The sequence below is a fragment of the Grampus griseus genome (genome assembly GCF_964374135.1).
Source record: "Grampus griseus genome assembly, chromosome: 19".
NCBI classification, from domain to species: domain Eukaryota; kingdom Metazoa; phylum Chordata; class Mammalia; order Artiodactyla; family Delphinidae; genus Grampus; species Grampus griseus.
The window spans coordinates 32,456,385-32,478,920 of record NC_139013.1 but is presented as its reverse complement, the minus strand read 5'-3'; positions in this window follow the sequence as shown (position 1 = coordinate 32,478,920).

The window sequence follows — 22,536 nt, the reverse complement described above, 5'->3', positions numbered from 1 at the left end:
TTTTAAAAATTAACTCAAAATAGATCAAAGATTTAAACTTAAGAGTTAAAACTTTAACACTCTTAGAATGAAGCAGAGGGAAAGCTTCTAGACATGGAGTTTGACAATGATTTCTTGGACATGATGCCAAAAGCACAGGAAACAAAGTAAAAATAGTTAAACTGGACTACCTCAAAATTATAAACTTCTGTGCAACAAAGGACACAAACCACAGAGTGAAAATGCATCCAATGGAATGGAAGAAACCATGTATCTGCAAAGGAGTTAACATCCAGACTATATAAAGAAATCCCACAACTCAACAAAAAATAACCCAAATAAAAAACAGGCAAAGGACTTAAGTAGACATTTTTCCAAGGAAGACACAGCCAATAAGCACATGAAAAGATGCTCAACATCATTAATCACTAGGGAAATGCAAATCAAAACCACAATGGGATATCACCTCACACCCATTAGTATGACTACTACCAAAAAAAAGAGAAAATAACAAGTTCTGGCCAGGATTTGGGGAAATTGGAACCTTTGTGCACTATTGGTGGGAATGTAAAACGGAGCAGCCACTATGGAAAACTATCTGGAGTTTCCTCAGAAAATATTAAAAATAGAATTACCATATGAGCCAGCAATTCCACTTCTGGGTACATACCCAAAACAATTAAAAACAGAGTCTCAAAGAGATGAGTGTCCATCCGTATTCATAGCAGCATTATTCATAATAGTCAAAAGGTAGAAGCACGTGCCTTCTACATGATCCATTCTGAGTGCCCTTCAGATCAGACTTACTTAATTAACAATAAGTTAGAAGTAAAAAATGCTTTAGAGATAATGTCATCCACGCCCCTCCTTGGGAGATTGGGTAACAGAGGATGGGGAAGTGAAGTGATTCACCTATCACACACCCAAATCAGAGCCATCAATAGCTCTCTATCCAATCAAAACTCCACTCCTTGACACTGTTCCTGGATTCTCAATTAGGAGAGGGGTTTTCCTTTTATAATGGATTGACAGTGGTTTGTTTGTGACAGGCTGGTTGTTCAAACTGGACAGTAGCCGGCATTTTTAAAGCAATTATACTCAGGTAGTTTCAAGTTCCCTGAAATTATAGGTCACTAGTACTCATTATAGACGTTTAAAGAAGTTCATCAATCCCTGGAAAAATCAGCAGACAGCTTAGCTTGGGAAAATCATTTGACTTGTACATGTAAAAATGGGTGTTTGGGGGACTTCCCTGGTGGCACAGCGGTTAAAAATCCACCTGCCAATGCAGGGGACACTGGTCCGGGAAGATCCCACATGCCATGGAGCAACTAAGCCCGTGCGCCACAACTACTAAGCCTGTAGTCTAGAGCCCACGTGCTGCAACTACTGAAGCCCGCGTGCCTAGAGCCCGTGCTCCACAACAAGAGAAGCCACCACAACAAGAAGCCCGCGCACCACAACAAAGAGTAGCCCCCGCTCGCCACAACTAGAGAAAGCTCGCGTGCAGCAATGAGGACCCAACGCAGCCAAAAAGTAAAACAAAAAAAGGGTGTTTGGGAGGTAACCTGGTATAATCGCAGCTGAAAGATGTTGAGCAGTAGCTGTCACATTCTTTGGTGTTTGCAAAAACTTCCGAGAACTGCATGCATTATGTCCTTTGTGAATGCTTTATATATACATCTACAAAATAAACGTTCTCTTTCATAAGAGGGGTATCCAATCTCCAAAGTATTTATGTGCATAAAACTGTTTGAAGGCAACAAAAACAGATATAAAATCTCCCTTCTCCTGATTCAATTTTGCAATGAAGAATTATTTAATGGGTGGGAAATTAGGCAAGTCTTTTCCTTTGGCACTAACGACACAGCAGGAATATATAAATAGGGTAGCGGGCCGCGGAATCCCCCACATGCTCAAAAGGTGCCAGGGAAACCCTCTATGCTTAACAAGGCCCTCTGCCTGATTTCCCCTGGCTTTTTTCCCTTATTAGAATGTCACCATGTTAATCTGTCCTCACGATAGAGGCCGCCTCTTTTATCCCTCTCTCCAGCTCAGGCATTCCATCAAAGCTAATATCAAATCACCACACTATACACCTTACCCATGTCCAGTCTTTACTTATCAATTCTACTTCAATAAAGCTGCCGAGTGGGCAGTTATAATCCAGAGTCTCTGTCAGTAAAACTATTACACAGCGGGCTTTTCTTTCATTGTAAATGCGGAAGCTTTCAACTTCATAATTACGTAAAAGCCGACTGTAATCAATGCCTTCTTCTAAGGAAACGTAAGAAAACACACACTTGATCAATCTGATGAAAACATAATCTGGGTCCAAAAACTGAGTCAGAACAAGCACCAACTGGAAGCAAAGCCTTCACTATGCAACGCATTTTCTAGGAAGCTCTCAGAATAGTTTTTTTAGAAAATCTGCTTATATCCAATATCCTATGATAAACCACAGTGGAAAGGAATTTAAAAAAAGAATGTATGTATATACATATGTACATGTATAACTGAATCACTTTGCTGACAGCAGAACTTAACACAACACTGTAAAATAACTATACTTCAATTAAAAAAAGAAAGAAAGAAATATGTTCCCATGTTCTTTCAAAGGAGATAAAATTTTCAGATGTGCCAAAAGTTTCAAACAAACGTTATATTTTTCATGGAAATCCATTTTCTATTATTGAAATGTATTGGGATGTAACTCTACTTCTCCCCGGGTAAGTCTGAATGAACTCAGCATACGTTAGGAGCCTATTTATGGTGTACGACTAACATGTGTAATAAAGCATGGGAGAAGAGTCAGAAACTTTTAAGAGTAACAACAGAGTTATCATTTTGCACTTGGGAATGCCAAAATTTATGTAACAAAAGTACGGCATCCCTTTTGTAATTTTATAAGATGTGTTTTGTTACTCATCGATTTATCAGCAATAAGATTATAAGTAGATCACATCATCAGAAAATCTACAAACGACAAATGCTGGAGAGGGTGTGGAGAAAAGGTAACCCTCTTGCACTGCTGGTGGGAATGTAAACTGGTACAGCCACTGTGGAGAACAGTATGGAGGGGAGGTTCCTTAAAAAACTAAAAACAGGGGCTTCCCTGGTGGTGCAGTGGTTGGGAGTCCGCCTGCCAGTGCAGGGGACACGGGTTCAAGCCCTGGTCTGGGAGGATCCCACATGCCGCGGAGCAACTGGGCCCGTGTGCCACAACTCCTGAGCCTGCGCGCCTGGAGCTTGCACTCCGCAACGAGAGAGGCCGCGACAGTGAGAGGCCCGCACACCGCAATGAAGAGTGGCCCCCGCTCGCTGCAACTAGGGAAAGCCCTCGCACAGAAACGAAGACCCAACACAGCCGAAAATAAATTAATTAATTAAAAAAAAAAACTAAAAAAACTGAAAACCATATGACCTAGCAATCCCACTACTGGGCAAATACCCAGAGAAAACTGTAATTCAAAAAGACACATGCACCCCAATGTTCACTGTAGCACTATTTACAATAGCCAGGTCATGGAAGCAACCTAAATGTCCATCAACAGATGAATGGATAAAGAAGATGTGGCACATATATACAGTACAGTACAATGGAATATTACTCAGCCATAAAAAGGAACAAAATTGGGTCATCTGTAGAGACGTGGATGGACCTAGAGACTGTCCTACAGAGTGAAGTAAGTCAGAAAGAGGAAAACAAATATCGTATATTAACACATATATGTGGAATCTAGAAAAATGGTACAGATGAACCAGTTTGCAAGGCAGAAATAGAGACACTGACATAGAGAACAAACGAAGGGGGGAAAGCTAGGGGGGTGGGGGGTGAGATGAACTGGGAGCTTGGGATTGACCTATATACACTAATATGTATAAAACAGATAACTAATAAGAACCTGCCATATAAAAAATAAATAAATAAAATAAAATTCAAATTAAAAAAAAAGATCATAAGTAGACCAGTGATATTCGGAATTGATAGAAATCATTACTTTTCTGGAATATTTTTCCCAACGTTTTCACAAAAGTTTTTATCAATCACTCACTTTTTCCTAAGCAAAAGTGCTGTCAGCTTGGAGGGGATGTTAGCTATGGAGGCAGCGTTAGTTGCTGGGGGAGTGGGGTTAGTGGTGACAGTTATGGGTACTAGTGATGTTACAGGTGGTCATTGTGGGTGGTGGTGGTAGTGAGGGTGGCAGTTGGGGAAGATAATGGTGACTTTTGCGGGGGCAGCCGCTGTGTTAGTCATGGTGGCATCAGTGGGGAAGGTAGTTGTAATTGGAGGTGGTGGTGATGGTGATGGTGATAGTTGTGGGCGGTGGTAACAGCAGGTGCAGGCGGTAGTTACTGGCAGTAGAGTCGTATATATTTGGCTAGAGTGATGAAGAGATGTGGGCAGAGGAAATTATTCTTAAGAGGAAATTTTAGGGATTGTATTATGTGATTGAATATGTTGTTTAAACATGACAAGATGTAGTTTGAAAAGAGCTAATCATAAAACATCCACTGTAGCCAAAATTATCAGGGTTTCCTTTTCTGTGGATCTGTTGCTGGCAGTCACTGAGGAAAACCCACCAGAGTGACACAAGAAACTACCATACCTGATTGCTGACTGTAACTTTAACTAGCATCCGGGCTTTGGCTTTCACTCTGGGATGGGAGGCTTTAGGGTTTTGGACAAAAGAGTGACATGACTTGACCTAAGTCCTCAATGCAGCGATCATAACAGTCCGTAGGAGAACAAGTGTGTGAGATGACGTGGCTTGGGCCAGGGTGGTGGGGGCAGAGGTGATGAGGTGTGGCTACGTTATGAATATATTTTGGAAGTAGAGCCCACAGGATTCTCTGGGATTTGTGGGATGTGAGAGCAGGGAGTCTAGAATTTGGAGAGAGTACCCCAGGTGATTCTGAGAGAGGACCACACTTTGCACAACAATGATGCAATGACATCTGTTTTTCGACTTTTTCATTTCTTATTAGAAACTGACAAATTTCTTGGCACGTTGATGGTCTTAGTAATTTTTTTTAATGGAAAACACATTCAATGAGGACATTTTCAGAAAAAAACTTACAAGCAAAATCATGCCAGGTCTTAATACTAATCCACATGTTTCCTTGTCAGTAACAAGGTGTTTATTTTAAAAATATTTATTAAATAAACAAATCCTCATATCCTTTTTTTTTTTAATTTTTATTTATTTCTTTACTTTTGGCTGTGTTGGGTCTTTGTTGCGGTGCACAGGCTTCTCATTGAGGTGGCTTCTCTTGTTGCAGAGCATGGGCTCTAGGCGCACGGGCTCAGTAGTTGTGGCTCTTGGGCTCTAGAGAACAAGCTTAGTGTTTGTGGTGCACAGGCTTAGTTGCTCCGTGGCATATGGGATCTTCCCAGACCAGGCATCGAACCCGTGACCCCTGCATTGGCAGGCGGATTCTTAACCACTGTGCCACCAGGGAGGTCCAAACCCTCGAACTCTATTTTCACAATCTGAGTCAGCCTTCTCGAATGTAGGTAAACCCACAGCCACAGAGTAGAGAGTATTTTTGGAAAGAGTCTGATGTCTCCAAACTGTGTGAATGAGACTCAGGAAATCTGAAAGCTTGGTTTTTATTAGCACCAAACTTCCCATTGATAAAGAGGTTTACAGAACATTGAAGCAAAGGCTTCCTTCTTTCTTGAGGAATTATCAGAAGGTATGTCCCTACATTAATAATCTCTCCACTATTCTTCTTTTTCTCTTTAGTCTGTGCCCATGGCATGTATGATGTCAGCAGCCACAAGCTATTCTGAATGATGAGAACTGGTTTTCAGTAACCTACAAGGCAATTGTTTGTTTGTCTCTCTTCCTACGGAGATCTAGAGGCATTTATTAAAAACACACACACTGGGCTTCCCTGGTGGCGCAGTGGTTGAGGGTCCGCCTGCCGATGCAGGGAACACGGGTTCGTGCCCCGGTCTGGGAAGATCCCACATGCTGCGGAGCGGCTGGGCCCGTGAGCCACGGCCGCTGAGCCTGCGCGTCCGGAGCCTGTGCTCCGCAACGGGAGGGGCCACAACAGTGAGAGGCCCGCGTACCGCAAAAAAAAAAAAAAAAAAAACACACACACACTCACACACACACACACATCACTATGACATTGACTTAGTTTACGAAAGATAATAAAGTATTTTACAAAATTAGTTTCAACTCAAAATGAGTTAAAGCAATTAGGAAAAATGATAGTATCACCAATACTCCAACTCAAATATTCAGTTTCCAAGAGTTCTTTAACCTGTCCTACCCCTCATCAGCACCTGTTGTAAATACCAGGTCACAGTACATTTGGATGTCTTACTTGGAAAACTAATAAATCCTCACCAAAGTCTTGGTCTTAAAGAAGCAAGAGAGAATAGGAATAAATAGTCACCTCCAAATCAGTCGTCCTTTGACTTCAGAAAATCCCATGGTCTTAGAAGCTTCAAAGTCAGAATCAGTTCCATGCACCACTCTTAAAAAGACTGATCTCTGAGAGAGAAAAATTGAGGGTTATTTGGTTATTGAATTTTCTCATTCACTCAAATATAGACATAAAGTATCTGTTTTGTATCAGGCACTGTTCTATATACTGCAGTAGTGAGGGAACAGAGAAAGAAAAAAAGAAAAGAATCAAGTCCCTGCCCTCACAAACTTTACATTCCACATTGATTCCAAGTAACTTCAATCAAATATCATGCTAAATTTTTCAAGAGTTTCCTTTTGGTTTTCCATAGTCTCTCCCAAGTAACTGTGAATATCTACTTTTCTGGGGAAAAAAAAAAAAAGCTATGCTTTCTGCCACTTGGCCAGTACAGATAGTTCAAGATCACAGAAAGAGACGTAATGCTTATTTATAACTATAAATGCAAACACATAAATGTAAATATCAAATATATATACAAAATGTTGATACACATACACATACAAGGTAAGAGTCTAATGAAGCAATTAAAAGTTAGGATTTGAAGTTCAAGAACACATGTTCCAGTCTTGATGCTATCACTTAACTAAGCCATTATATCTCAGGTAAGTTTACTGATCTCTTTAAATCTCAGTTCCTCACCTGTAAAGCTGGAATAATAATACATACATACATAATTGGACTAATGTGATGATTAAATATGAGAATGTATACTAAAGCACTTATTCCAGTGGCTGGCATCAAGTTCATATCTAATACTCATTATCACTATATTTCTATTACTTCCTTGTATCATAGATGGAAATTAAGAATCCTGTCAGCAAAATCTCAATCATGTTTTGTGATTGTCAAAAAAACTATCATTCATAGTCACTGGGGCATTTCTTCCCTAAGTTTCTGCAGAAACTCGGTTTCTAAAATTTGATATCAAAAACTGGCAGAAATTCAACTGAATGTCCCACTGTAGGCCTCCAAAACACATCTACATCCGAATCTGTTTCACTTGATTTCCCAGAGTAGGTCACTGGCATATGACACCCTTTACTGTTGTATAAAGAAAAGCATCAAAACTGCCATTGCTTTTGCATAAATGTATTTTTTTCTTCTCTTCTCTTTTAGCATTTTTTTCTTCTCTTTCTTTAGATCTAGGCTTAACAGAATTTATTTAGGAAGATTTTTCTTTTTCCAAAAGTGTAATAAGGCAAGTGAAAACATCGTTACTAGATAACCCTGAACATAATTTCAACTTTTTATATTATTCTGGACCATTCTTTGCAAGGATGGTCCCATCCCTCCCTAAAGAGAATCCTAAAAAGGAAGTGGAAGTGGATTTACCAGTGTAAAATGGCATCTAGTTAGCAGTCCACATATTAATATCTCAAAATATGCCATTGTAATACCTACAAAGACTCAGTTAAGACATCAGAACTCAAAGGAAGCCTGGAAAATGAGACAGACAACCAAGCCATTACCAGAATCTGTTTTTGTCTATGATATTATGGAGTTATTTTTTCAGGAACTTAGATAGTGCTATTCACCCTAAACGATGGTAGCTCCAAATGTCTTGAATGTAGTGTTTCTATTGTTTATGATGCTTCACAATGGATCACTTCTCAGTTCTCCGGTTATTAGCTCTAGTTTCATTTCCTGCCTTACCTTTCACCAGCCCACACTGTTCTATATTACATTCCACTTTCAGCTAGAAAAAAAATATCTAAGGGAAAACAGATAAATACTCCTGTTAAATTCCAAAGTTTATTAATTAAAAACAAAAATGCTCATGGCTGCATTTTTCTCCCAGTTAAAAATTCATGGACTTTGTGACATATTGCCCCTAATGGAATAGAGTCATCTCTTACTACTCCAAATTCTTGGAACTCTTTGCTAAGTCTGCTTACTGGGAAAATATGTTATCATTTTATTACATTAAAAAAAATGTAGAGTTTTGGCAACATTGACTGGATCATGAATAGAAATACTCCACTTCTATTTTGCATATGATAGAACTCACTCCGGTTGGATCATCTAACTATGGGAAAAATTTCAAATTGTGGACTAAACACATGTGCATCAGAAACTTATGGGCTAGGGCGGTCATGAACAATTCAGATTCCAAGTTCCCACCCATAGATGTTCTAATCCTGGAGGTCTGGGGTCAAACGTGAAATCTTGAAATCGGAGAACATTTCTCTAGTGGTTAAAGGATTTGGTGAAAAGCCCACTTTTCCATATGTACAAACTCAACTTTACCTACATCTTTCTACATTTCGCCTGTACATACACTTTTCTAAATACAGTTTCCTTTTATCTAAAATAAGTTGGAAAGAATTGGGTTAGATTTTTCAAAGAAAGCCAATTATTGCTCTGCAAAGTGAAGGTAGTGTCAGTTTCATTGTAGCAGGTGTTTTATAAGCTGATAAAGTCTAGGAAGATATGCATATGATCAATCCTTTGAAAGTGGTTTCAAGAGAAATAGGGGCTTACAAGATTTTTCACTTTCAAGATAGAATATAGATGAAATCCCATAGGACATCATCTTATTAATGTAATTACACAGATACAGGCATTGAAAGAAGTATCAGGTTGATTAGAAATGACAGTGAGAGAGCTGGCAAGTGCAAGTAGAGATTTCCAAGCTGACAAAATCAGAACCAAACAGCATACATTTAGGTTAGAATAAATCTTGCTGAAGAATGCAACCCTCCCTAAAGAGAATCCTAAAAAGGAAGTGGAAGTGGATTTGCCAGGGTAAAATGGCATCTAGTTAGCAGCCCACATATTAATATCTCAAAATATGCCATTGTAATACCTACAAAGACTCAGTAAGACATCAGAGCTCAGAGGAAGCCTGGGAAATGAGACAGACAACCAAGCCATTACCAGAATCTGTAAGAAATCCCAACAATAACAAGCCAAGAGAGCTGAAATGAGACATCCTACGAATGATCTCCTAGCAAACACACCACCTGGAAGATAACTGGAAGAGGTTTGGAATCTCCATTTATTATTTATCTCTGATTCAGTGACTCGGGAACCATGCTCAGTTATAAAATGAGGCAGCTGTCCCTATCCTGGGAGACTCGCTTTCCTCTGTTTATGCCTTTTTCCCTTCCAAGTGCCTCCCACTCAAAATATATTGGAGGATTTTAAACCTAAGAAAAGCAACAAGGCTAAAAGGAGGGAGGACTGACGATGATACAATACATTTAAGATGGTGTAAAAGACACAAATAGAAATGTTAAGTAAGGTATAACTCAGAAAGAACCTTTACAAGTAATGTGTACAAGAGGCTGTAGTCTTTCAGAATTTTTCGTGAATCCATATGTGCAGGTATGGGGCAATGTGAGCAGAAGTCTGTCTGAATTCAACAAAGCTGCAGTAGATGAATGGCTATGGGCAACGGAAATCAGCCAAGAGCTATGAGACAGACCTTTTCAGTTGGCACTAGTGGCCGGTGTTCTGAGTAGATTGTCCTATAATGTAGAATGGACTGAATCATGTTTAAGAACAGTATTTTTAAATCAACTTTATTGAGGTATAATTTGCTTTAAACAAAATGTACCCGCACGACCCCAGAGATGGGCATGAGACGCTAAGGCTGCTGCTGCCGCCACCAAGAAGCCTGTATGCGAGCACAGGTCACTATCCACACCTCCTGTCCCGGGAGCCTGTGCAGCCCGCCACTGCCAGGGTCCCGGGATCCCGGGACAACTTCCCCAGGAGAACGCATGGCGCACTTCAGGCTGGTGCAACGTCATGCCGGCCTCTGCCGCCGCAGGCTCGCCCCGCACTCCGTACCCCTCCCTCCTCCCGGTCTGAGTGAGCCAGGGCCCCGAATCACCTGCTCCTTTAACCCTGACCTGTCTGAGGGAAGAACAGACGCCCTCAGGCGACCTACACGCAGAGGCGGGGCCAAATCCAAAGCTGAGCCCCTGTGAGCTGTGAGAACAAAGAAAAGAAAGGGAAATCTCTCCCAGCAGCCTCAGAAGCAGCGGATTAAATCTCCACAATCAACTTGATGTGCCCTGCATCTGTGGAATACATGAATAGACAACAAATCATCCCAAACTGAGGAGGTGGACTTTGAGAGCAAGATTTATTATTTTTTCCCCTTTTTCTCTTTTTGTGAGTGTGTATGTGTATGCTTCTGTGTGAGATTTTGTCTGTATAGCTTTGCTTTTACCATGTGTCCTAGGGTTCAGTCTATCCATTTTTTTTTTTTTTACTTTTTAAATTTTTTTTAATAATTATTTTTATTTTAATAACTTTGTTATTTTATTTTATTTTATTTTATCTTCTTTCTTTCTTTCTTTTTCTCCCTTTTATTTTGAGCCATGTGGATGACAGGCTCTTGGTGCTCCAGCCTGGTGTCAGGGCTATGCCTCTGAGATGGGAGAGCCAAGTTCAGGACATTGGTCCACAAGAGACTTCCCAGCTCCACGTAATATCGAACGGCAAAAATCTCCCAGAGATCTCCATCTCAACACCAACACCCAGCTTCACTCAACGACCAGCAAGCTACAGTGCTGGACACCCTATGCCAAACAACTAGCAAGACAGGAACACAACCCCACCCATTAGCAGAGAGGCTGCCTAAAATCATAATAAGGCCACAGACACCCCAAAACAAAACACCAGACATAGACCTGCCCACCAGAAAGACAAGATCCAGCCTCATCCACCAGAACACAAGCACTAGTGCCTTTCACCAGGAAGCGTACACAACCCACTGATCCAACCTTAGCCACTGGGACAGACACCAAAAACAATGGGAACTACGAACCTGAAGCCTGCGAAAAGGAGACCCAAACACAGTAAGTTAAGCAAAATGAGAAGACAGGGAAACACACAGCAGATGAAGGAGCAAGGTAAAAACCCACCAGACCAAACAAATGACGAGGAAATAGACAGTCTACCTGAAAAAGAATTCAGAATAATGATATTAAACATGATACAAAATCTTGGAAATAGGGCTTCCGTGGTGGCGCAGTGGTTGAGAGTCCACCTGCCAATGCAGCGGACGCGGGTTCGTGCCTCAGTCCGGGAAGATTCCACATGCCGTGGAGCGGCTGGGCCCGCGAGCCATGGCCGCTGAGCCTGCGCGTCCAGAACCTGTGCTCCGCAACGGGAGAGGCCACAACAGTGAGGGGCCGCGTAAAGCAAAAAAAAAAGAAAAAGAAAAAAATTCTTGGAAATAGAATGGAGAAAATACAAGAAACATTTAACAAGGACCTAGAAGAACTAAAGATGAAACAAAGAGCGATAAACAACACAATAAATGAAATTGGAAATTCTCTAGAAAGGATCAACAGCAGAATAACTGAGGCGGAAGAATGGAAAACTCACCTGGAAGATAAAATAGTGGAAATAACTATTGCAGAGTAGAATAAAGAAAAAAGAATGAAAAGAATTGAGGACAGTCTCAGAGACCTCTGGGACAACATTAAATGCATCAACATTCAACTAATAGGGGTCCCAGAAGAAGAAGAGGAAAAGAAAGGGACTGAGAAAATATTTGAAGAGATTATAGTTGAAAACTTCCCTAATATAAGAAAGGAAAGAGCAAACAAGTCCAGGAAGCACAGAGAGTTCCACACAGGATAAATCCAAGGAGAAACACGCCAAGACACATATTAATCAAACTATCAAAAATTAAATACAAAGAAAAAATATTAAAAGCAGCAAGGGAAAAACAACAAATAACACACAAGGGAATCCCCATAAGGTTAACAGCTGATCTTTCAGTAGAAACTCTGCAAGCTAGAAGGGAGTCGCAGGACATATTTAAAGTGATGAAGGAGAAAAACCTACAACCAAGATTACTCTACCCAGCAAGGATCTCATTCAGATTTGATGGAGAAATTAAAGCCTTTACAGACAGGCAAAAGCTGAGAGAGTTCAGCACCACCAAACCAGCTTTACAACAAATGCTAAAGGAACTTCTCTAGGCAAGAAACACAAGAGAAGGAAAAGACCTATAATACCAAACCCAAAACAATTAAGAAAATGGGAATAGGAACATACATATCGATAATTTCCTTAAATGTAAATGGATTAAATGCTCCAACCAAAAGACTGGCTGAATGGATACAAAAACAAGACCCGTGTATATGCTGTCTACAAGAGACCCATTTCAGACCTAGGGACACATACGGACTGAAAGTGAGGGGATGGGAAAAGATATTCCATGCAAATGGAAATCAAAAGAAAGCTGGAGTAGCAATTCTCATATCAGACAAAATAGACTTTAAAATAAAGACTATTACAAGAGACAAAGAAGGACACTACATAATGATCAACGGATCAATCCAAGAAGATATAACAATTGTAAATATTTATGCACCCAACATAGGAGCACCTCAATACATAAGGCAAATACTAACAGCCATAAAAGGGGAAATCGACAGTAACACAATCATAGTAGGGGACTTTAAAACCCCACTTTCACCAATGGACAGCTCATCCAAAATGAAAGTAAATAAGGAAACACAAGCTTTAAATGATACATTAAACAAGATGGACGTAATCGATACTTATAGGACATTCCATGGAAAAACAACAGAATACACATTTTTCTCAAGTGCTCATGGAACATTCTCCAGGATAGATCATATCTTGGGTCACTAATCAAGCCTTGGTAAATTTAAGAAAATTGAAATCATATCAAGTATCTTTTCCGACCACAACGCTATGAGACTAGACATCAATTACAGGAAAAGATCTGTAAAAAATACAAACACATGGAGGCTAAACAATACACTATTTAATAACGAAATGATCACTGAAGAAATCAAAGAGGAAATAAAAAAATACCTAGAAACAAATGACAATGAAAAAATGACCACCCAAAACCTATGGGATGCAGCAAAAGCAGTTCTACGAGAGAAGTTTATAGCAATACAATCCTACCTTAAGAAACAAGAAACATCTCAAATAAACAAACTAACCTTGCACCTAAAGCAATTAGAGAAAGAAGAACAAAAAAAACCCAAAGTTAGCAGAAGGAAAGAAATCATAAAGATGAGATCAGAAATAAATGAAAAAGAAAAGAAGGAAACGATAGCAAAGATCAATAAAACTAAGAGCTGGTTCTTTGAGAAGATAAACAAAATTGATAAACCATTAGCCAGACTCATCAAGAAAAAAAGGGAGAAGACTCAAATCAATAGAATTGGAAATGAAAAAGGAGAAGTTACAACTGACACTTCAGAAATAGGATCATGAGAGATTACTACAAGCAACTCTATGCCAATTAAATGGACAACCTGGAAGAAATGGACAAATTTTTAGAAATGCACAGCCTTCCGAGACTGAACAGGAAGAAATACAAAATATGAACAGACCAATCAGCAGCACTGAAATTGAAACTGTGATTTAAAATCTTCCAACAAACAAAAGCCCAGGACCAGATGGCTTTACAGGCGAATTCTATGAAACATTTAGAGAAGAGCTAACACCTATCCTTCTCAAACTCTTCCAAAACATAGCAGAGGGAGGAACACTCTCAGACTCATTCTACGAGGCCACCATCACCCTGATACCAAAACCAGACAAAGATGTCACAAAGAAAGAAAACTACAGGCCAATATCACTAATGAACACAGATGCAAAAATCCTCAACAGTATACTGGCAAACAGAATCCAACAGCACATTAAAAGGATCATACACCGTGATCAACTGGGGTTTATCCCAGGAATGCAAGAATTCTTCAGTATATGCAAACCAATCAATGTGATACACCATATTAACAAATTGAAGGAGAAAAACCATATGATCATCTCAATAGATGCAGAAAAAGCTTTTGACAAAATTCAACACCATTTATGATAAAAACCCTCCAGAAAGTAGGCATAGAGGGTACTTACCTCAACATAATAAAGGCCGTACATGACCAACCCACAGCCAACATCGTTTTCAATGGTGAAAAACGGAAAACATTTCCACTAAGATCAGGAACAAGACAAGGTTGCCCACTCTCAACACTATTATTCAACATATTTTTGAAAGTTTCAGCCACAGCAATCAGAGAAGAGAAAGAAATAAAAGGAATCCAAATCAGAAAAGAAGAAGTAAAGCTGTCACTGTTTGCAGATGACATGATACTATACATAGAGAATCCTAAAGATGCTACCAGGAAACTACTAATCAATGAATTTGGTAAAGTAGCAGGATACAAAATTAATACACACAAATCTCTTGCATTCCTATACACTAATGATGAAAAATCTGAAAGTGAAATTAAGAAGACACTCCCATTTACCATTGCAACAAAAAGAATAAAATATCTAGGAAAAAACCTACCTAAGGAGACAAAAGACCTGTATGCAGAAAATTACAAGACACCGATGAAATAACTTAAAGATTATACAAATAGATGGAGAGATATACCATGTTCTTCGATTGGAAGAATCAATATTGTGAAAATGACTATACTACCCAAAGCAATCTACAGATTCAATGCAATCCCTATCAAACTACCACTGGCATTTTTCACAGAACTAGAACAAAAAATTTCACAATTTGTATGGAAACACAAAAGACCCCGAATAGCCAAAGCAATCTTGAGAAAGAAAAGCGGAGCTGGAGGAATCACGCTCCCTGACTTCAGACTATACTACAAAGCTACAGTAATCAAGACAGTATGGTACTGGCACAAAAACAGAAATAGAGATCAATGGAACAGGGTAGAAAGCCCAGAGATAAACCCATGCACATATGGTCACCTTATATTTGATAAAGGAGGCAGGAATACACAATAGAGAAAAGACAGCCTCTTCAATAAGTGGTGCTGGGAAAAATGGACAGCTACATGTAAAAGAGTAAAATTAGAACACTGCCTAACACCATACACAAAAATAAACTCAAAATGGATTAAAGACCTAAATGTAAGGCCAGACACTATCAAACTCTTAGAGGAAAACATAGGCAGAACATTGTATGACATAAATCACAGTAAGATCCTTTTTGACTCATCTCCTAGAGAAATGGAAATAAAAACAAAAAAAAACAAATGGGACCTAATGAAGCTTAAAAGCTTTTGCACAGCAAAGGAAACCATAAACAAGACGAAAAGACAACCCTCAGAATGGGAAAAAATATTTGCAAATGAAGCAACAGACAATCTCCAAAATTTACAAGTAGCTCATGCAGCTCAATATTAAACAAACAACCAACCCAATCCAAAAATGGGCAGAAGACCTAAACAGACATTCCTCCAAAGAAGATATACAGATTGCCAACAAACACATGAAAGGATGCTCAACATGACTCATCATTAGAGAAATGCAAATCAAAACTACGATGAGGTATCACCTCACACCAGTCAGAATGGCCATCATCAAAAATCTACAAACAGTAAGTGCTGGAGAGGGTGTGAAGAAAAAGGAAGCCTCTTGCACTGTTGGTGGGAATGTAAATTGATACAGCCACTATGGAGAACAGTATGGAGGTTCCTTAAAAAACTAAAAATAGCATTACCATACGACCCAGCAATCCCACTACTGGGCAAATACCCTGAGAAAACCATAATTCAAAAAGAGTCATGTACCAAAATGTTCACTGCAGCTGTATTTACAATAGCCAGGACATGGAAGCAACCTAAGTGTCCATCGACAGATGAATGGATAAAGAAGATGCGGCACATATATACAATGGAATATTACTCAGCCATAAAAAGAAACGAAATTGGGTCATTTGTAGAGATGTGGATGGACCTAGAGACTGTCATACAGAGTGAAGTAAGTCAGAACGAGAAAAACAAATACTGTATGCTAACACATGTATATGGAATCTAAAAAACAACAAAAATGGTCATGAAGAACCTAAGGGCAAGACGGGAATAAAGAGGCAGACCTACTAGAGAATGAACTTGAGGATACAGGGAGGGGGAAGGGTAAGATGGGACAAAGTGAGAGAGTGGTATGGACATATATACACTACAAAATGTAAAATAGATAGCTAGTGGGAAGCAGCCGCATAGCACAGGGAGATCAGCTTGGTGCTTTGTGACCACCTAAAGGGGTGGGAGAGGGAGCGTGGGAAGGAAGGAGATGCAAGAGGGTAGATATATGGGGATATATGTATATGTATAACTGATTCACTTTGTTATAAAGCAGAAACTAACACACCATTGTAACGCAGTTATACTCCAATAAAGATGTTAAAAAAAATTAAAAAATAAATGCAAAGATAAAGGAGCCAGTGGAGAATGCTTCATTCTCCTCTCTCAGAAAATGTTGATGACTTATGATATGAACTCATGCACACATGACTGAAGAAAAAAAGCTCAAATTCATAATCACTTCTTAATGATATCACAAAAAATTAAGCACAAAAAGCATGGAAATTCTTGCTTATATTATTCAAAAAATAATGAAATAGTTGGGCATTAAAATAATTTTAAACGAAAAAAAAATGTACCCGCACTTAATGTGTTTTGATAAATGTACACTCCCACGTAGCTACCACTTCCATCAAGTTATAAACATTTCCATGACCCAGAAAGTTCCCACATGCCCCAGTATAGTCAATCCTCTCCTCCATCTCAGAGAATCACTGATTCTGACTTCTATGACTACAGATTAGTTTTGCCTGTTCTGAACCTTAAAATATGTACTCTTTTGTCACTAGCTTTTTTCACTTAGTTAATTATTTTAACATTCACCTATGTTGTTAAACATATCAGTGGTTCATTCTTCTTTATTGCTGAGTAGTATTCCATTGTAAGAATGTACCTTTATTATTTCTCTATTCATCTGTTGATGGACATTTGAGTTATTTCCAGAGTTTGGTTATTATGAATAAAACTTCTGTGATCTTTTGTGTGTAAGTCTCTTGTGAGCATATGTTTTCATTTTTCTTGGGTAAGAAATAGAATTGCTGGTTCATATGTAGATATGTATTTAACTGGATAAGAAAACTGCCAATTTCAGTGGAGCACACACCAGTCAGTGTACACTCAAGAAACAGACACAAAGGAGTGACCAAGATGGCAGAGTAGGGAGACCCTGAGCTTACCTCCTCCCATGGGCACACCCAAATTGCAACTATTTATAGAGCAACTATCAATGAGAACAACCTGCAGACTAGCAGAAAAGGTTTTCCACAACTAAAGATATAAAGAAGGAACCACAATAAGATAGGTAGGAGGGGCGGAGAGACAGTATCATCAAGACCCACAGGTGACCCACAAACTAGAAAATAGTCACAATAGCAGAGGTTCTCCCCAAGGTATGAGGAGTATAAGCCCCACCGACAGGCTCCCCAGCCCAGGGCTCCTGCACTATAAAGGTGAACCTCCAGAACATCTGGCTTTGAAGGCTAGTGGGTCTTGCATATAGGACAGCCAAAGGTCTGCAGGAAACAGAGACTCCACTCTTATTAAAGGGGGTACACAAAATCTCACATGATCCAAGAACCAGTGCAGAGGTAGTAATTTGAAAGAAGCTTGCGACAGACCCACTTGCTGATCTTGGAGAGCCTCCCACGGACGCAGGAGGCAACTAGGACTCCCCCTGTGGACAGAGAAGCTGATGTCAGCCTTTTGGGGGAGTTCATTCTACCATGAGGACACCGGTGCTGACAAGTGTCATTCTGGAGCCCTCCCTCTAGCCTATTAGCACCAGGCGGCTTACCCACCCACCAGTCAGTCCACACCAGTCCTAAGAACCCTCCCAGGCCAAGCAGCCAGCCACACAGGGACCCGGCCCTGCCCAGCAGCAACTAGTTACATAAAACAGAACCCCCATAAGACCATCAGCTGACTTTTCAGCAGAAACTCCAAAGGCCAGAGGGAGTGTCACTATATATTTAAAGTGATAAAAGGAAAAAAACCTACAACCAAAAATATTCTACCCAGCAAGGCTTTCATTCAGATTTGAAGGATAAAGAGTTTTACAGACAAGCAAAAGCTAAAAGAGTTCAGCAGCACAAACCAGCTTTACAAGAAATGTTAAAGGGACTTCTCTAAGCAGAAAACCCACAACTAGAAGTACGAAAATTACAAAAGGAAAAATCTCATCGGTAAAGGAAAATATACAGGAAAAGTAGGAGATCGACTACTCATAAAGCTAGTAGGAACGTTAAAAGACAAAAATAGTAAAATCTCTACAGTAAGTATTTAAGGGATATACAAAACAAAAAGATGTAAAATACGGTGTCAAAAACATTAAACATGGGGAGTGGGAAGTGAAAATGCAGGACTGTTAGAATGCATTCAAAATTATGAGATCCCGGGCTTCCCTGGTGGCGCAGTGGTTAAGAACCTGCCTGCCAATGCAGGGGACACGGGTTCGATCCCTGGCTCGGGAAGATTCCACATGCCGCGGAGCAACTAAGCCCGTGTGCCCCAACTACTGAGCCTGTGCTCTAGAGCCCATGAGCCAAGCCCACGCGTGCCTAGAGCCCACGTTCCACAAGAGAAGCCAAACAATGAGAAGCCCATGCACCGCAACAAAGACCCAATGCAGCTAAAAATAAATTAATTAATTTAAAAAAAACTTCTGAGATCCTCAACTTAAAATAATCATATATACATATATACATATACATATATATATTGCTATATACAAACCTCATGGTAACCACAAACTAAAAATCTGTAATAGATACACACAAAAAAAGGAAAAGGAGTCCAAACAGAACACTAAAGATAGTCATAAAATCACAAAGGAACAGAGCAAAAGTGGAAGAAAGGAACAAAAAAGAACTATAAAAACACCAACAAAACAATGAACAAAATGGCAATAAGCACACACGTATCAATAACTTCTTTAAATTTAAAGAGACTAAGTGCTCCAATCAAAAGACACAGAGTGGCTGAATGGATTAAAAAACAAGACCCACTGCGTACAAGAGACTCATTTCAGATCTAAAGACACACATAGTGATGGCATGGGAAAACAGTAGCCAAGACATGTAAGCAATTCAAGTATCCATGGGTAGACTAATTGATAAAGAAGATATGAGATAGATAGATAGATGATAGACAGACAGAATGGAATATTACTCAGCCATAAAAAAGAGAGAAATCTTACCATATATGACAACATGGATGGACCTAGAGGGTATTGTGCTAAGTGAAATAAGTCAGACAGAGAAAGACAAACACAGTATGATTTCACTTATATGTGGAATCTGAAAACAAAACAAATGAATAATACAGCAAAACAGAAACAGACTCATAGATACAAAGAACAAACCGGTGGTTACCAGAGGGGCAAGGGGGGAGGGATGAGTCAAATAGGTGAGGGAGATTAAGAGATACAAACTTTTTGTTACAAAATAAATGAGTCACGGGGATGAAATGTACAGCCTGGGGAATATGGCCAATAATATTGTAATAACTTTATATGGTGACAGATGGTAATTATACTTATCCCAGTGATCACTTTGTAATGTATAAAAATTTCAAATCACTATGTTGCACACCTGGAACTAACATAGTGTTGTAAGTCAATGAAAAGAGAAAAGAAAACTGTCAAACTCATTTCCAAAGTGACTGTACAATTTTACACTCACATCAACAACACGTGAGAGCTCCAGCTACTGCAAATCCTTGCCATCACTGAATCTTGTCATTCTTTTTTGTTTTAGCCATTAAGAGCAGTCTTTTGATGAGCTAAAAACCAGAGGCTATATCTGTTTGTTATTTAAGTCTGGTTTGATTTTTTTCCATGCAGCAACCCTTATTTTGAAGAATTGCTGCCTCCCAAATCCATGTATTTAGGACCCATCGCATGTGCCTCATTAAGATTCTTCCCACCTCGTCTATGTTCTAGACCCTTGGCTACTTTGTTCCACTTCAGTTGCTACCAGGGTCTTAACTCCATGCAGGGCACACGGTCCCACTGCCTCTTGTTCTGGCTCCTCTTGATGTTTCTAAGCTCAGAGGTAGCATATGTCCCCCAGGGCATGGAGGACAGCTGAAGGGACTGGGTGATCCAATCTAGAAGTATAAAGGAGTTGTCTCCCTCTGGGATAAACTTTGATCAGTGGGCGATCAGAGATGGGATGGAGCTGGCAGGCACATTTCCTGTGTCTTTACTGCATAAGTCTGGGGCCCAGATGCTTCGTGCAGTGTCCAGCCATCCATTCCACATAGCTTAGTGGATGTACCTACTGAGCAGCCAACGGTGACCCATCAGGAAATAGTGGCCACACAGTAATGCATCACTTTGCATTTGTTCCCCATCCTTTCCTGCCTCACTTCCTTTTTCTCTCTGTGTCTTGGGATTTGAACTTCCAATAAATTATTTTCATTTAAATCTTGCTTCAGGTTCTGTTTTTAGGTAACTTAGTTTCTCCATAAGTTCCTTCTCTTGAGCTATCTTGACCCTCATCCTTCTTAATGTCCTTTTCTTCAAACTTTTATTGATTTTATGAGTCATCCAGTGTCTCTCTAATAAATTCCATTTTGGTCAGAGTCAATTTCTGTAGCTTAAGGCCACAGAATCTTAATCAGTTTATGAGACAACGATGTAATTTTGTAGGATGTTAGAATATATCTTTATAATATTTTATCCTATGAAAGAGGAAAATGGGGATCATAGAAGTTCATATAGTTAATCATCTGCTGCAGCGGAAATGCATAGACTATCACTTGGCATATAGTATGTACTAAGTAAATATTTGCTGGATCTGAATCAGAAACCTGGTGAGTACTGCATTTTCCACCAAATTTGAATTCAAAGCCTGTGAGCTCCCTACTATATCACATTTTATCTCAATTCCAGTTAAAGATTTCAACAGGAATCATTCTCTCTCAGATGTATTGTAAAGGATTCTCTATGATTATCTGCCTGCTGATATAATTCTTCATCCAAATAGTTGTTTAGTCTGGATTGCTCCATCCTCTGAAATAGAATTCTTTATTCTGTCTGATTTAAAGAGTAGTACACCTGAGAAACCTTGAAGAAAAAGAACAAAGCCAGAGAATTTATACTACCATTTATGAAGGCTTAGTGTAAAGCTCTAGTAACTAAGACAGTGTGGTTTTAGCACAAGGATAGAAAAACTAACCAATGGAACAGAATGACTACAAAAACAAACTCTATGATTACATGAGATACAATGGGGAATTCTTTTTTATCTGGTTCTAGGTTAATTAGATATCCATGTGGAAAAACTACATTTTGTTAGCTACTTCAAATAAACCAGAAAATAAAATATAAACAAATGGTATAAACAAATGGTAGAAATTATAAGGGTAAATTTCAACATAAATAAATGCTTTTATCAATTATGCTGGCCTTTATCATCTCATTATTGCTGCCAGTAAATATTTTAAGCTTTAAACTTGGTTTAGGAATTAGAAAAGAATTTTACAGACCATTCTATGTAACAATTATTTTCATAACAGTTTTACAATACAACATATATTACTGAAAAAAATCCAATTGTATTCTTTTATCAAATGCCATTTAGTTTTCATCTTTGTAATTTCCTAAGAATTTCAGAGTGTGTAGGGCACTGGATAACATAAGGAACTATTTCATTCTTACGCAAAATTAAATATTTTAATAGATTGCCAAAAGCAAATCCCTATTTATGTTTTATTATTTTTTTCTTCAAAGTATTTATTATGGGTTTTAAATGACAGATTTCATTCTCAGAAAATGATTATATCAATTTAATTAATTGTCACCTCAGGGTCGATTCTTTCATATCTAAGAAGTTTGGAACAGAAAAGATTCCAAAAACTGAAAACCATTGCAGCTAGGCACCTGGAAGATGAGATTCAATTCAGCTAACTGAGAAGTAAACTCTTAAATATATAATTCCATAAATATGTTCATATTTCCTTTATCTAATTTTAGAACTTTCACTTAGAAATCATATATTAAAGAAACAATTGAAACCCCCTTTGTAGCCAGCCCTGATTTATTTCCCTCTTTATTCTCCCAAGTCGTATGGCTTTCCCAGACACGTTTTTTCATTTTTAATACATATCTACCTATCCATAAACAGCAGATAGTATTATTTTGTGTGTGGCTTTTTTAAAATCACATAAACTGTATCATTCCATGGATGTTGTTCTGTTCCTTAGATTTTTACTCAAATTGTGCTTCTGAGGTTTATCTAGATTGATACTGATAAATCTGAATAAAGTTCTT